The 18412-nt window shown below is 40.1% G+C and overlaps 1 long non-coding RNA gene across 1 annotated transcript in view; it reads left to right on the forward strand.

Moving 5' to 3' along the window:
• LOC140204273 (uncharacterized) overlaps positions 1-18412 on the forward strand; it is a 71291-nt gene that overhangs the window by 34206 nt on the left and 18673 nt on the right. The window contains exon 2 of the long non-coding RNA XR_011887572.1: positions 17666-17805. This is a non-coding gene — a long non-coding RNA (uncharacterized lncRNA). The remainder of the gene's footprint in view (positions 1-17665; positions 17806-18412) is intronic.

Consider the following 18412-nt stretch of genomic DNA (forward strand, 5'->3'; position numbering starts at 1 on the left):
GGCATGCAGAAGAGCATCCCTGAATGCACAACCCATTGAATCTTGAAGTAGAGATAGACTGCAGCATCAGAAGACCACAAACGTACACTCAGTGGCCACTTTATTAAGTACCTCCTATATCTAGTAAAGTGGCCACTGACTGTATTTTAGTAGATGTAGAGGCATCTGTTAGCAGAGCTCTGAGATAGTAATAGGTACATCAAAAATTCTTAAAGTCAGTATATCTAGATTTTTTGACCCTTACAAAAATTTCTTCTGGATTTGCAGTAGAAATAGAACTCATCTTTATATAGTGTCATTTAATTAACATCATCTTTATATATTGTTATTTCAACATTATGGTCGTATGATTAATATCATTTTTATTGTGTCAATTAATTACCATAATCTTTATATACTGTCATTTGATTAAAATTATATTTTGTATAGTGTCATTTGATTAATACATCTCTAAAGTGTCATTTAATTAATGTCATTGTTATAGTGTCATTTAATTATCATTTATTTCAGTGTCAATTAATTAATATCATTTTTATGTAGTCATTTAATTACTGTCATCTTTATGCAGTATCAATTAATTAGCTTCATTTTTATAGTTTCATATACTTAATATCATCTTTATAGAGTGTCATGCAATTAATGTCATCGCATAGTGTCAATTAATTAATGTCTTTATATAGTGTGATTGATTAACACTATATAATGTCATTTCATTAACATCATCTTTCTATTGTGTCATATGATGAACATCCTTTTATAGATTGTCAATTAACATCATCTTTATGTAGTGTCACTTGATTAATATCATCTTTACTACTTTATTGAGCGTCAATTAATTAATGTCATCTTTATATAGTGCCATTTGATTAATATCATCTTTCTATAGTGGCATTTGATTAACTTGCTATTTATAGTGTCATATGATTAACATCAAATATTTTTGAAAGACAATGAACAGAAAGAAAATCACAGGAATATTAAAAATTGGTGTGCCCAGAAACATTTAAAATTGCATGAAGTAAAATACACAAAATAATTGCAAAATAAACTGAAATTTTCTAACCCTAGTTATGAAACAGTATTGTCATAATTAATATGATCGATAGTGTGACAAAGTATTTGCCAGATTATTAGCCAAATTTGGCCTCAGAATGTCATAAATTTAGGTCTATTGAATTCACTATGATGCGGCAATCAAAACTGTTTTGTTTTCTTTAAGTGTTATTCCATTATTTCTAGTTCACAGATAAAATCTGAACATCTGTTCTATAATCCCCAGATATTCTCAGCATGAACTAATGACTACCCTGAGGTACTGATAATGTAGAGTAGCTTATAATACCCATGAGAGGCATTTGACAGGCATTCTTATAATACTCAGGTAATAGAATTAAGGTCCACTGTCACAACTTAGCATGAAGAAGCTGAGTTTTTTTTTCCAAAACTCTTCCATGAATTGTGTGCTCACATGGATGAAAGACTTCACACACACTCCACACCTTGTTGGTTTAACAGAGCTGAGAAAACATCTTTACAACAGATTACTCTAAATGGCATGAAGGAATATTACTCTGATAAGAGTTCCATAGATTTTTTAATCAGCAACTATTATTGTCTGCTCTAGATTTCTTCCCATTTACAGCTAGATATAAAGTGCACGTAAACGAGCAGATCTAATCAAGTATGGCATTGTTTCTAGTGGAAAAGCATCATCATCCTAAAACTGTAAAATGACAATATTACAGCATCCATGCAGAACTGAGTAAATGCTTTTGAAGAAATTACCTTAGAGAATATATTTGATGGAAAACAGGTTTAGAAATTAATACTGATGAAATAAAAATTGTAAGAAAACAATCACACTCAGTAAACAGATAATTTGCCCATGTTTAATCACAATGACTAATTTAAAAATATATGAACAATATAGAGGAAGAAAGCTGTCAGAAATGTCTTCCTCAAAATTTTGATAACCTTAGCATCAAAGTAAATCCACGTTCATAAAATAAATGCTGTCTCCTGGAAGAACATCCTTAACCAGAAAAAAGGACCAAGTAATTACAAAGCACTAGAAATAATACCACAATGGTGAAACAGATAGTTAGTTGGAATAATAGAAGATGCATTGACTGCAAAACTTGGTTGCTGGCAATATTGTTATGAATCCAGTCTAAAATGGCACCTACTGTTTGTTAATATCCATTCTCCTTGCAGAATGTAAAGTGGAACACAGGACAGAACAAACAGCTGGAAGCAAGAGGAGGAGGAGACAATGACTGTCAGGAATAACCTCGGTCTTCTCAGGGTGATCAAGCAGCACTCTCCTCCTTCCTGAGGTTCAAGTGTCAGTTTGAGATGCTTCACTAAGAGCATTCTCATTAAAAACTTGGTAGCTGTTCCCGTCAGAATGTTACTCAAGGACATACCATCATTATCTATTAAGGGCATCATGGCTATTAACCTTATGATGGATCTCAATGTCCTCTCAGCTATCTGTTTGCTTTCCATTGCTGGTGAAGCTAAATTATTAACACTCAATATTCAAGTGCAATGAGCTAAATGCACATTGTGTGTGTTATTCTGGATCTCCAGCACCCGCAGAATCTCTTGTATTAACTGTTCTAGACTGAATGAACACACAGCTTCACAAAGGCAAGTACAGATGGTTGGCATGGAAAATATGTCCAAAAAGCCAACTTCTGGGCTGGATAATTCAATGACTCTACAATTTGAGGCTTCACAGCTGCCGTTCGTTGCTTACAGCTTGGCTTTCAACACCATGCCTACTAATCGTTGGAGGTGGCAGAAGTTACGGAGAATAATATGTTGGACTCGGAGGCTGGTAACTTCCGCCACCTCCAACAGGATCCCACCACTAAGCACATCTTTCCCTCCTCACCTCACTCTGCATTCCGCAGGGATCGCTCCCTACATAACTCCCTTGTCCATTCGTCCCCCCCATTCCTCTCCACTGATCTCCCTCCTGGCACTTATCCGTGTAAGCGGAACAAGTGCTACACGTGCCCTTACACTTTCTCCCTTACCACCATTCAGGGCCCCAAACAGTCCTTCCAGGTGAGGCAACACTTCACCTGTGAGTCGACTGGGGTGATATACTGCGTCCAGTGCTCCCGATGTGGCCTTTTATATATTGGCGAGACCCGACGCAGACTGGGAGACCGCTTTGCTGAACATCTACGCTCTGTCCGCCAGAGAAAGCAGGATCTCCCAGTGGCCACACATTTTAATTCCACATCCCATTCCCATTCTGACATGTCTATCCATGGCCTCCTCTACTGTAAAGATGAAGCCACACTCAGGTTGGAGGAACAACACCTTATATTCTGTCTGGGTAGCCTCCAACCTGATGGCATGAACATCGACTTCTCTAACTTCTGCTAAGGCCCCACCTCCTCCTCGTACCCCATCTGTTACTCATTTTTATGCACACATTCTTTCTCTCACTCTCCTTTTTCTCCCTCTGTCCCTCTGAATATACCTCTTGCCCATCCTCTGGGTCCCCCCCCCCCCCCGGTCTTTCTTCCTGGACCTCCTGTCCCATGATCCTCTCGTATCCCCTTTTGCCTATCACCTGTCCAGCTCTTGGCTCTATCCCTCCCCCTCCTGTCTTCTCCTATCATTTTGGATCTCCCCCTCCCCCTCCAACTTTCAAATCCCTTACTCACTCTTCCTTCAGTTAGTCCTGACGAAGGGTCTCGGCCTGAAATGTTGACTGCACCTCTTCCTACAGATGCTGCCTGGCCTGCTGTGTTCACCAGCAACTTTGATGTGTGACTCGAATTCTGACTTGCTTTATTTCTTTTCTGCATCAGGTTAAGCTTACATTGACATAAGGTTCTAGGTTCCACCACTGTAATATTCCCCAACAAAGAACAAAACAACAAGGTCAACGAGAAATTAGCTATTCAAAGATCCCTCAGATCCAAACATTTCCTGACTTGGATACGTTTTGTTGGATAGGTATCCTTGAATGGTCCACATTCAGATTCACACACTACAGCCAAGGAAAAAGCTATGGATCAGTGTTATACTGGAATTTCCATGATCAAGTTACGACGACAAACTTGTTTAGCGCTGACATTGAGGAATATTCTGATTTGGCTTTTAAATGTTAAATTAATTCAGTTGGATAATTGCAGAATGATTATTTTCTCTGATGGAGAATCAAGAACATAATTTTAAAATTAACATTAGCCAACTAAAGAAGGACAGCAGGAACTGCGTTTACCCACAATAAGGGAGCAGAGATCTATTTTCTCTCCCCCATACATCTGCATAAGATAAGACGATGAGCGCTTTTGAGAATTTCAGTGGGAAATGATGTGAATGGATTTGGCGCAGAAAAAAATTCTGCTTTGCCATTTCAATTCTAATAGCAGCTATTTCCATTTTATGTTAAGATCTTATATTTATTTCTGCTCCCATTTTTTTTTGTCCCTGCAATGATACGGAACTATAATTAGCACTATAAAGCAACCTTGAAATGCTTCAAAATGATGAAAGTCTCTCATCATCTGCAATCAGTGGGTGGTAATTTTTGCTGCATAATGCTTGAAATATAATAAATTACTTATGACGCTTTTAATCATTTACTGAAAAGAGAGAAGTACTGTACATAGACAGCTTTCACAGATGGGGCATCTATTGGGGATATGAGCATTAATCATCAGGCTTTATCATTTACGGTAATTCCCAACCAAGGCAACAACAGTGCCTCTCTGATAGTAATTGAATGAATACGCTGCTCACTCTACTAATGAATCCTGCAGCAACAATACCCAGTACTTACTCAGTAAAACACCTCAAGATGCTGCACTCAAAAATTATTCAGAATAGTTGTACATGGGATCTTAAAAGATAGTTGGAACTTAGAGAAAGTTATCTTATTGAAATGTTTGAAAATGGTTGGCCATTTTGCTGGGATTTTTAGAAGATGGTAGCTTGTAGCATGAAAGGTAAAGGCAGACATGGAATTCCATAAGTTTACGATCTTAGCAAAGAAGCATCAAGAGATAGAATCATACAAATTATATACATCATAGAGATATTGAAACTGAGTGGCCTCTATACAGTTCAGAGAGTTATCATGTTGTTACAGATTTGCAATGATGTACTGTACTGTATAGGCCAGAATGGTTAAGAGTGAGCTTTCCTTCTCTAAAGTACATTGCTCTTGAAAGAGATGGACTTCTATAGAATCATGGTAGTTTCATGATCAGAATTACTGGAACTAGCTTTCTTTTATTCCAAATACATTTAATTAATTGAATTTAAATTCCCTGCATTTGGGGTTGAAATTGTAATTATGTCCCTACAAATCAGAGATCTTGATTACCAGCTGTGACAAAAGAGGGTTACAAAAGTACACATAGACTAAGATGTTAACTGTCCTGTGCTATCACAAGTGGGATCATCAGTTGATCTGCCACCTGTCTTCAGGAGAGAGAGATAAGTAAGACAATGGAGCAGCATTTGGAAATGTTAATGAGGAGATGAGAGAGTTTAACGGAAGGAGACACCGGTCTGAGTATTGTCGGGACCGGCTGCCTTTGAACCCTGGACTGTTTGAAGTCTGATGGACAGGCGATACCCCAAAAGGGGGGATAAAAAGGGACAGGTTCGCTAAGGCAACAGACACTACACACGACACCACGAGGTATCGAGACCCTGGAAGCGGTGCGCCCCCACAAGTTAGTGAGAGTTTTGGAGGTCTGGTTGTGGGACCAGCCATAGACACACAGGGTGGAAAGATACGGTCGGCGGGAACCTGGTGTGTGTCCACCCTTGCCTGGGTGCCGGGTTCACCGCTGAAGAACGATCGTGTCTGGAACGGAGGGGTCACAGTCGGTGACCTCAGAAGACATTACAAAGGGCTCGCCCGAAAGCTAACTGCAAGGAATATCGAAGGTCTGTTTGGAATCCGATTTGCATATTCATTCGTTTTCTCTCTCTCTCCCCAACGGCACGACGGCGATTACTGCGAACTGAACTAAACTGAACTCTGTCACTTGTGATTGATCATCTTACCTCTAGACTGCGATAGAGCTTGATTGATCCTATTATCCTAGTTCTGTGTACATGTGTGTTTATTCATTGCTAACCTGTTGCATTTATAGCCTTACTATTAGTGTACTGTGTCGCTTATTTCTTTAATAAAACTTTCTTAGTTCCAGTAATCCAGACTCCAACTGAGTGGTCCATTTCTGCTGGTTTGGCAACCCAGTTACGGGGTACGTAACACAGCCCAGTAACATGACCACCATTCTGCAATACGCCGGGGACTTATTTAATCCCACCCATTTGATATAAGCTGAAAGACTTTCAATTAAACTAATATTTTTCACGGATCTCACTGTCTTAAACCCCATTAATGCACAGGAACCAAGGACACCCATCTAAAGCCATATTTAAGGTCTCTAGCATGCAGGGCATGCCCTTTTCTCACTGTTACCATCAGGTAGGAGATACAGAAGCCTGAAGGCACACACTCAGCGATTCAGGAACAGCTTCTTCCCCTCCGCCATCCGATTCCTAAATGGCCATTGAAGCTTTGGACACTTCCTCACTTTTTTTAATATACAGTATCTCTGTTTTTGCACATTTAAAAAAATCTATTCAATATACATAATTGATTTTCTTGTTTATTTATTATTATCTTTTATTTTTTCTCTCTCTCGCTGATAAATTATGAATTGCATTGAACTGCTTCTGCCAAGTTAACAAATTTCACGTCACATGCCGGTGATATTAAAACCTGATTCTGATTCTGATTAATTTTCCTTTAAGTATGCAAACCAGACCTGGTAGTATCACTGGACTTTAACTTCAAATCAGAGGGAAAGTATTTGCTTTGTTTTGAAATGAAAAAATAGAGAGGAGAATCAAGTGCTAGACCAGGCCTAGAAGAGTGAACTTTCATACTTTTGCTGTGAAACATCAGAAGGAGATTTCCTAGGCTTTGTAACTTCAATTTGCAACTAGGCTTTGACATATTCATTGAGAATTATTTTCCAATGTCTATTCATTTAATGACCAGTGGTGCTCTCCTTAAATTCCACTTATACCCACTGCTTAGCTGGCATGTCTGCTCTGAATGGGCACCTGACTGTGGCTTACAAATACCACCTGATTGTTAAAGTCAGTCAGGGATCATGCTCCTGATATTGGGATGTAATTGAAGCTTTCCCGCAAATGACCTCAATGCCCACTCCCAATTAAACTCAACTATTATTTAATTAAAAAGTACTAGCAAAATAATTTCCACAGTCCCATCATAGGGTGTAGGCATTTAAGTATTTATATTTGATATCCTGAGAATACTTGGTACTTACAGGAAATCCTTTCACTTCACAATTTGAAAATGTATGGACACCATTTTAAAACTTAACTCTTATCATAAAAATTAAAGACAGAAAAAGAATGAACAAATTTGTAAACTTAGGTTACAAGGGTTAGGAGAAAAAATCAATAATAATTATATAAATTATGAGAAAGGCATTATATGTAGGATTATGTTTTTACAGCATAGAAGATTAGAAATAACATGGAAACACATCTACAGTGTTATTGATAAAAATGAACACTAATGACAAGAAAATGTAGAAGGCAAAGGGTGAAATAATTAATACAACTGTGTAATATAGTAGATGAAAAATGGGATTGTGAATAATAATTGATTTTAACTGTGTTATTATACACTGAGATGTTTTATAATGAGATAACACAAGCTACAAAGATGTAGAAGTCAATTCTGGTATTGTCTTACCTCAGACAAACCATGACTGTTGGAAAAGAGAGCTCATTATCGATTGTCACTGGTTTCTTTTCACAGAACTGTATTTTTTTATGCTGATGGACGATGAGCATGTAGCTATCAATTCAGGGAGATAATATTTCTAGTTAAACTGACCTACATGTTTGGAAGAAAGATGTGACTTTAACAATAGCATGGAATATGATAAAACAGTTTAATTATTGAAATAAAATAGGTTTTGCTGGTGATTTTTTTATAATCAAAGTAGAAAGCATCAATATTGGAGGAGAATATATCTCATTTTGCCATCTAAAAGGTGCACATAGATATTAAGTCGTCCTCATGAGAAAATCGACAAGGATGTTCTGTTATTCAAATTCCTGTCTCGAAGGCACAATATCCATTTCTCCTTTTACACTGGGATATCTGTAGGTAAGGAAAGGGACTGGAGAGTCATGACCATACATATTCAATAACTTATTTGAAATTGGTGTAGTGTCAGAGGGCATGGAGATGGCTAAGGTACAATCTATGTTTAGAAAGCACAACGAAGTATGCATTTGGATGTTCAGGTCAGTTCAACTAATATGGTGGGAGAATCCCCATTGAAGGGCAGAACAGTAAAAGTAATGAAGAATAAATGCTAGCATGGATTAATTAGTCTGATCAACTTGCTTCATATTGGTACAGGTTTATTATTTCACTGTGGAATTATTATACCACCATCAAGAGTGCTTAGCAATTCCCACACATTGGAAAGTCTGATCACCTGGCTGTATTACTACTCCCTGATTATAGACAGAGACGGAAGACCACAGCACCAGCAGTGAGGGCCAAGAAAGATTGCACAAGGAAGGTGCAGGAGCACTTATAGGATTCCTTTGAGTCGGAGGACTGGACTGTATTCAGGGATTTATCTTCAAGTCTAAATGATTACACCACAGTTGTCACTGACTTCATTAAAACCTGTGTGGATGAGTGTGTGCCTACAAGAACAAACTGTACATATCGAAATCAAATGTCATGGATAAACCAGGAGCTTCATAGACTGTTGAGGGTTAGGTCTGTGGCATTCAAGTCTGGTGACCCAAGAATATACAAAAAGACCAGGTACGACGAATGGAGGGCTATCTCAAGAGCAAAGGAACAATTCTGAATGAGGTTGGAGGTGAAATTGGATGCACGGCAACTCTGGCAGGGTTTGCAGGCCATTATTTCCTACAAAGCAAAACCTAACATCATGAATGGCAGTGATGGTTCCCTCCCAGATGAGCTCAGCACTTTTTATGCAAGCTTTGAATAGGAGAATAAAACTACAACAATGAGGATCCCTCCACTCCCGGTGACCCTGTGATCTCTGTCTTGGAGGCCAAGGGCAGTTCAAGGGCGTGAACTCTCACAAGGCAGCAGGCCTCAATGGAGTACGTGGCAGGGCTCTGAAAACCTGTGCCAACCAACAGGCAGGTGCTTTCAAACACATTTTCCATCTCTCATTACTGCAGTTAGAAGTTCCCACCTGCTTCAAAAAGGCAACAATCATACCAGTGTCCAAGGAGAGCAAAGTGAGATTCCTTAATGACTATCATCCAGTAGCACTCACATCTACAGTGATGAAGTGCTTTGAGAGGTTGGTTATGGCTAGAATCAATTCCTGTCTCAGCAACGATCTGGACCCACTGCAATTTGCTTATCTCCGCAGTAGGCCTAGAGTGGATGTGATCTCATTGGCTTTTCATGTGGTCTTGGATCACCTGGAGAATGCTAATACTTATGTCTGGATGCTGTTTGTTGTTGATAGCGCAGCATTTAACATAACCATTCCTACAGTTCTGATCTAAAACCTGGGCCATCGTACTTCCCTCTGCAATTGGATCCTTGAGTTCCTCATCAGAAGACCACAGTCTCTGCAGATCAGAAATAACATCTCCACTCCAATGACAATGAATGAATGAATGAAATTTATTTCGGTCAGTACAAACATAACAAAAAGCATCATTTTCAACGATGATTTCATAAGACAAAATTACAACAAAAAAACAGATATTCTTTAAAACAGACCGAAAGGGTGCAGGCTGAAGCTACAGCTCATTACGCCTACCCCTCTTATACAACAACATATTTGGCGTCAATCATCACATCAAAACAAATATTTCATCATCTTTTAATACAAAATCTAATTCCAAGTATCATTTATTTACATTACTCCCATTCATTTTAAATCATGTGTTTTATAATTGATCATTAAATTATTTCTAAATAATTTTTTAAACTTGTTAAGTGCCGTGCATGTTTTTAAGTTCTCACTACTACTGTTCCATAGAGTCACCCCTCTGACTGAAATACAATGATTTTTTTTACATTTGTTCTTATCCTTTGTTTTTGAAATATACATGTTCTTCTCAAATCATGTTGACTTTCTCTCATTTTTAAACAACCTTTGTGGTAGCTGTCCATTTTTACTTTATACATAATATGTATTATTTTAAAATCTACGAAATCTCTGAATTTTAAAGTGTTTAGTTGAATAAATAGTGGATTGGTTGGCTTATAATAACCTGTCTTATTTACAATTCGTATGACTTTCTCTTATTTTTACACAACCTTTGTGGTAGCTGTCCATTTTTACTTTATACATAATATGTATTATTTTAAAATCCACAAAATCTCTGAATTTTAAAGTGTTTGGTTGAATAAATAGTGGATTGGTTGGTTTATAATAACTTGTCTTATTTACAATTCGTATGACTTTCTTCTGGAGTAGAAAAATTGAGTTTGTATTTGTTTTGTATGTATTTCCCTATACCTCTACACAGTAAGTCATGTATGGGACTATAAGTGAACAGCATAATGTATACAAAGATTCCTGATTTAAGTTAAGAATATATGATTTAAGGTATAGTATTGCAATAGATTTTGATATTTTTGCTTTGACGTAATTTATATGTGGTTTCCAGCTTAATTTATTATCTATTACCACTCCTAAAAATTTTTTTTTAGATACTTTATCAACTTCAACATCATTTATTCTAAGTTTACTATATGAGTTTGGTTATCAGTTTCCAAATATTATGAATTTAGTTTTACTTAGATTCAGTGATAATTTGTTATTATCAAACCACTTCTCTATAATTTTTAGTTCTTTCTCCACTGTATCCAAAAGTTGTTTCAGATGTTTCCCACTACAAAATATAGTTGAATCATAAGCAAATAATATATATTTTAATCTCTGAGAAACCATGCATACATCGTTTATATACAAAATGAACAGCAATGGACCAAGCACGAACCTTGTGGAACCCCACAAGTTACCCTCAAAGGTTTTGAATTCGAGTTGTTCATATATACATACTGATACCTGTCTTCCAAATAACTACTTAACCAGTCATGTGCCACACCTCTAATGCCATATCTTTCTAATTTTGTTAATAATAGTTTATGGTCAATGGTGTCAAATGCTTTTTTTAGATCAAGGAATATTCCCACTGTGTAGTCATTTCTTTCTATACAATCAATACTAATGCACCTTGAAGATTTGTGCTTAGTCCACTGCTTTACTCTCTCTACATCCATGACTGTGTGGCTAAGCACAGCTCAGATGCCAACTATAAATTTGCTGATGACACAATTATTGTTGGCAGAATTTCAGATGGTGACAAGAAGGCGAAGTGGAGCGAGATATATCAGCTATTATATACTTAGCAAACCTATATTCGGTACTGTAGTGTACCTGTATTGACTAAATCCATGTCATTAGCAATTTCTCCATATCCAATGTAAGTCCCTCTCACATTTTCGTGAGCTTTGTAGTTTTCAGTGGAGGCAATCCTTTAACAGCTTCGAGAATTTTTTCTTTGTTTTTCAGGATCGTTGTGATTGTCGAGTGCGACATGCCTAAATCCCGAGCAATGGCATTCACTGGTTTTCCACCTTCATATTGTTTAATAACCTTTTGTCTCACTTCCTAATCAATACTTTTCCTTTGCCTCTTGCTGCTGCTATCACTAGGAGTGGTTTTGCTGCATTTGGAAGCCATGATGCACTTTACAGTAATATTTTCAAAAGAAAATTAAACAGAGAGATAACACTACTACACTCAAGAGACGCGCGATACACGAGATTGGTTATGTCCGCTACGTCACGATCTCCGATTGGGACTACGGACGTATATGCGATCGGACGTCGTCCGAATGGACGTAAAGCGGCGCACACCTGTTTACAGTATATACCTCAGTGGTTCAGTGGTATCACAGTAACAAACTTGCACAATGACAGGAAGACCAAAAAACTGATTGTGGACTTCAGAAAGGGTAAGATGAGGGAACACACACCCGTCCTCATAGAGAGATCAGAAGTAGAAAGAGTGAGCAGTTTTAAGTCCCTAGGTGTCAACATCTCTCTGGATCTGGCCTGGGCACAATATATTGATGCAGTTACAAAGAAGGGACAACAGCAGCTATATTTCATTAATGTTTGAGGAGATTTGGTATGTCTCCAAAGATACTCACAAATTTCTACATACCTACCTTGGAGAGCATTATAACTGGCTGCATCAACATCTGGTCTTGGGGGGGGGGGGGGGGGAATCAAAATAAACTGCAGAAAGTTGTGAACTCAGTCAGCTCCATCATGGGTACTAGCCTCCCCAGCATCCAGGAGCAATGCCTCAAAAAGGTGACATCCATCATTAAGGACCTCCATCACCCAGGGCATGCCCTCTTCTCATTGCTACCATCAGGGAGAAGGTACAGGAGTTTGAAGGCACACACTCAGTGATTCAGGAACAGCTTCTTCCCCTTTGCCATCTGATTTCTGAATGGACATTGAACCTATAAACACTACCTCACTACTTTTTTTTTGCACTGCTTACTTAATTTAACTATTATATATATATATAAATTCTTACTGTAATTCACAGTTTTTATTATTATGTATTTCAATGTACTGCTGCCACTAAAAAAGAGATTTCACGACATAGGCCGGTGATATTAAACCTGATTCTGATTCTGACATGTACCAAGATATAGTGAAAAGCTTGTCTTGCATACTGTTTGTACAGATCCGCTTATTGCACAGTGCATTTAGCTAGAATAAGATAAAACAATAACAATGCTGGATAAAGGGTGAAAAAACTACCAAAAGATTACAGTGCAGGTAAACGATAAAGTGCAAGATCATAACAAAGTAGACTGAGGTCAAGAGTCCATCTTATCGTACAGGTGGTCCATTCGAGAGTCCGAAAACTGTAGCAATGAAGCTGTCCTTGACCCTGGTGGTACATATTTTCAGGCTTTTGTATCTTCTGCTCGATGGTAGAGAGGAGAAAAGAGAATGTTCAGGGTGGGGGGGGGGGCCTTTGATTATGTTGGCTGTTTTACCAAAGTGTGTGGGCACGTGGCCAAGTGGTTAAGGCATTGGACTAGCAACCTGAAGGTCGTGAATTTGAGCCCCAGCCAAGGTAACGTGTTGTGTCCTTGAGCAAGGTACTTAATCACACATTGCTCTGCGACGACACTGGTACCAAGCTGTATGGGTTCTAATGCCCTTCCCTTGGACAACATTGGTGTCGTGGAGAGGGGAGACTTGCAGCATGGGCAACTGCTGGTCTTCCATACAACCTTGCCCAGGCCTGCACCCTGGAGAGTGAAGACTTTCAAGGCACAGATCCATGGTCTCGCAAGACTAACAGATGCCTCTTTACCAAAGCAGTGAGAAATGCAGGCAGAGTTCATAGAGGGGAGACCGGTTCCTGTGATGTGCTGAGATGTGGCCACAAATCTGTGAAGTTTCTTATGGACACGTGAAGAGCAGTTGCCACACCAAGCCATTTTGTATCCAGACAGAATGCTTTCTATGCTTCTATGCAGTATATCCTTCATAACTCTCTGTAAAGGGAACAGAAAGAAAACTCCTGGAAATATGTTCCTACAAGCAATAAATCTATGTAGCAATTTCTATTTAAAAAACAACATAATGAAGGAAACCATAAGATTATTAAAGACAAATTCATAGTGCACAGGAAGAACCACAAGGAACAGGGATTTCAAAGAATAGATATTACTTCGTGCTTGCATTTACTTTTGAGAAGATAATGTCCAATACCACTTGTTTACATTTACCATTTCCTATATCATCTTGAATCTTAAACATAAACACACAATCCTGATTATTTTTCAAAACTTGCAGCATTAATGTCATACTTATTACACCACAGGTCCCAAGACCATTATTCCAGTCCCCCAAGCCTAACATATGTTCACCTTCACTCCAAAGTAAACCAGAATGTTTTTCAGTATTGTGTTTTGTTTCTGCAGAGGTTTCTTGCCATTTACTAGATACATCAGCCTCCATAGTACAAATTGGCATGGACAAAAGAGCAGACCTTTTACATAGAGAATAGTAGATTGTATTAGTGTCTCCATCAACTGGAACTATTTATATTGATCTTTCAAAGAAAGTATTTGGAATGTTAGATTGAGCTTTTAGATTTAACTGCATGCTCTCATTGCCTTCACTCCTTCTAACCAATTTATCTTCATTTGTCATCAATCAATGATGCTGTGACCCATTGCGCTTTGCTGATGTCATTTGGATATTGAGGGAATGATGTGTAAATTTGCTAATGAAACCAAAATTAGTGCAGGTATTAGCTCTGGCAAGCGTAATAAACTAACAAATATGTTCGAAGAATGGGCTTGTCAGGAAGTGTAGAGGAGGCTTGACCCAAAAGCAGAGCAGTTGAGACAATTTAGCAGTGAGCAATAACTTTAATAATAAACTGCAAACACAAGAAAGAACAGATACTAAACACAAGGCAACAAAGTAACTGAAGGTTGGTTAAGTGTGGCTGGTTCATATGAGTAAACAAGGACTGTAGGTTGGAGCTGGGTTTAAATAGGCTGCAGGTGATGAGCTGGAAACACATTGCAGGTGGCTGCTGTTAGTTGGGTGGGGACTGGCAGGAGCCTGCATGTACAGGCCTGACAGGACCAACCCCTACCACCACCACCCCCCACAACCCCGCTGCATCTACACCCAGCCCCCAATGATCCAGGTGGGTCTGGAGGAACTCCTCAATGAGCAATGGATCCAAGATGTAACTAGGCCCTACCATTCCCAGCTGACCTGCTATTGCACATACTATCCACAATGATGTGAATCCATCAGCCGGCAAACCATGTACACTGGATCACATTCCACCATCCTAAGTTCCAGAAGTGTTGGCTCATGTGGATTGAGTGATCCGTGGGCAAATGGTGTGAGGCAGGACACATGGAAGGTAGATGTGCTCCTGAGGGATGGTGGCAGCTGGCGACAGTAAGTGACTGGATTGATGCAATGGGTAATTTCGAAAGGATGTGCTGATGTTGCAGAGGGTACAGAGAAGATTCACTAGAATGATTCCGGGAATGAGAGGGTTAACATATCAGGAACGTTTGTCCGCTCTTGGACTGTATTCCTTGGCGTTTAGAAGAGGGGAGACCTCATAGAAACATTTCGAATGTTAAAAGGCATGGACAGAGTGGATGCGGCAAAGCTGTTTCCCATGATGTGGGAGTCTAGTACGAGAGGGCATGACTTAAAGATTGAAGGGCGCCCTTTCAGAACAGAAATGCGAAGAAATTTTTTTAGTCAGAGGGTGGTGAATCTATGGAATTTGTTGCCACAGGCAGCAGTGGAGGCCAAGTCATTGGGTGTCTTTAAGGCAGAGATTGATAGGTATCTAAGTAGCCAGGGCATCAAAGGTTATGGTGAGAAGGCAGGGGAGTGGGACTAAATAGGAGAAAATGGATCAGCTCATGATAAAATGGCGGAGCAGACTCGATGGGCCAAATGGCCTACTTCTACTCCTTTGTCTTATGGCCTTATGGACCAATGAATTGTGGGAGTCAGGGGTTTGGTAGCCATGAGGCCATTCAAAGGGAGACATACCTGTGGTAGAGGAGGTGTGTAGACTGTGGGATTGTTCAGCTCAGAGCAGAAATGTCTTCCACATGGAAGGTTTAGAGGTAGCGAAGCAGCACTTCATTTCCTGATTAGCTCTTTCTGATTGACCACTGGTCTGTAGATGATAACCAGATGACAAACTCACTGAGATGCGGAGGAGGGAGCTGAAGGCTCAACAGGAGTGCCAAACGAGTTGTGGAGCCTAGTCTGACACAATTTCCTGAGAGCAGCCACGGAGGCTATGTGTGTGAGCCTTCGGGGTGTGGAGGAGGACCGAGGGAGAGTCTGGCTGTGGTGCTGGAGTGAGGGGCCCCTCGTCTCTACCTAGTGCGGCTGTTTCCCGGACACAGTGGGCTTTTCATGTCCGGGTGATCAGCGGCCCCACAACAAGAGCGCAGATTATTTCTCCACGGACGCTCACACTCTTGGGGGTATGGGAGGTCGCCCTAACTGCGTGTGTTTTGGAGGTGCTGATGAAGAAGATGCTGCAGCCTGCAATGTTTCTAGGAACAGAACAGGGGTGCTGGCTGATGATCTGGAGGAGCATTCCATAAGACACTTACCTATTCGGAGGGCCAGAGTGAGGAGGTTTGCAGGGTCAGAAGACAGGTCTACCTTCAAGCACTCCAAGAGGCTGTTATGGCAATGGGCCAGCAGATCTCCACCACAAGGGTCCTGAATCCCACGGTGTAATCCAGCAGTGAGCGTGAGCCCGGACACAGGAGAAGTATCCAATCCACTGCCCCCCCACCTTCCACTTCCAGGATGGCTGAAAACCCGGCACATCTCAGCAATGAAATAGTCATATTTATTGCAGATGGTGGTTTTATTGTCCCAGTTAGCAGCGGCCCAGGTCAGAGTTCACCCAGGCAAGAGAGAGAGAGAGATCACAAAGACAATTTGCTTCTGTCCATGGAATGCAGAGGTAGCTGGAGCTTGAAGTGTAAGATGCAGTGGGACAGGAAATTGTGGCTTGGGGATCTGTCAAAGCGCTCAAGCACTGGAATCCAGGGCTCTGCGAGATAAGGTTGACGGGTTTCTGTATCAAGATGGAGAGTTGGATGAGCGTGGTGAGCAGATGGTTGATGGTTTCCTGCTGCTTCTGGATTGTGTACTCATGTCAGCAGATGACCTCCTTTAAGTGAGCATGTTCTGCTGGGTTAAATCGCTGGTTCACTCATGATGTCAGGAAATGTAGAGAAGGCTTGACTCAAAAGCAGAGCAGCAGAGATGACTTAGTGGCGAGTGATAAATTTAATAATAGACTGCAAAATAACAAGCTACAAGGGGCCAATGAACAAGAGAGAACAGATACTAAACATGACAGGCAACAAGGTAACTGAAGGCAAGGAGCAACTGGTTCGTATGAGTAAACAGGGACTGTAGATTAGAGCTGGGTTTAAATAGGCTGCAGGTGATGGGTTGGAAATGAGTGCCAGGCAACTCCTGTTAGCTGGTGGAAACTTGGAGGAGTCTACATGCACAAAACTGACAGGACTGGTATTTGCCCAATAGCTCGATTCAGAAAGTTACTGGTTTCTATGTACAGATTTAATGATAAATATATATTGTGTATACGCCTGCTGGAAATTAGATTGAGCCAATGATAAAAGAAAATTATCTAACCATTTTCTTTCATAGCTATTTGGAAGATTGCAGTCACAGCAATAGACCCATTGGATTCTAAGTTGTATTCACAGGACAATCCACCTCAGAACCAACAACCTTATCCAATTTTATGAACTCGGTTAGGTTCCCAATAGAATACCGTTTCCAAAGCTGATCTCCCACATATATATTTAAACTGCAATCTTTCCTGTTCATGTCCAATGGTCCAGCCCTATCATCATTAAATGAGGAAAATTTACACTAAGCTCCAGTGTGTGATTGAAATCTAAAGTCCTAAAGTTGCCTGCATTTACCTCGACAATTTCCTCTTTTCCACAGATGCTGCCTGGCCTGCTGAGTTTCTCCAGCATTCTCTGGGTGTTGCCTGCATTTATCGATTGCCTATAGCAAATGAATGTCAAAGTTATTGCAGTAAGGCAAGAGGCTTTGGGGATCAGTGGTTGCCTGGAATATCAAAGGTAAGGATGGGTGGGAAAACCTGAGGTGCAGGGTTAGAGCATCCCTCATCCTGTGAGTATAAGGGGTAGAAAGCTGGAAGATGAGGGCAAGTAGAAGCTATTGTAGTTCTGGGAGGGAGGTAAATGATTGAGAGCATAAGTATGGGAAATGCAACATACAACTTTGAGGATTGTCATGGTCCAGTCTGTGGAATCCGTATTCCGGTTCACAATCCAATCCATTGACCCTTGCTCCAGGTTTTCCTATCTACCCTGTTTCTGTTTTTGTTGAGCTAATTGAGGCAGCTAATGCTAGTTGGGGCTGGCTGCATAAATACCTTCAGAGACCCAGGCATGGCTGCTGGATTGTTCTTGTCCTTACTCCTTGTATCCCTTCCTCTGCCTTCTGTTTCCTCGCCTGAAGCCCTGCCTTGTCTTGCCAGTAACTCTCGCCTTGCCTGAAGTTCTCGTCTTGCCTTGCTTTGCCAGAAGCCTTGCCTTGTCTTGCCAGTAACTCTCGCCTCACCTGAAGTTCTCGTCTCGCTTTGCATTGCCTGAAGCCTTGCCTTGTCTTACTGGTAACTCTCGCCTCGTCTCGCCTGCAGTCTTATCCTGGAGCCACCCTGTA

This window comes from Mobula birostris, chromosome 10, assembly GCF_030028105.1.
Source record: "Mobula birostris isolate sMobBir1 chromosome 10, sMobBir1.hap1, whole genome shotgun sequence".
Classification (NCBI taxonomy): domain Eukaryota; kingdom Metazoa; phylum Chordata; class Chondrichthyes; order Myliobatiformes; family Myliobatidae; genus Mobula; species Mobula birostris.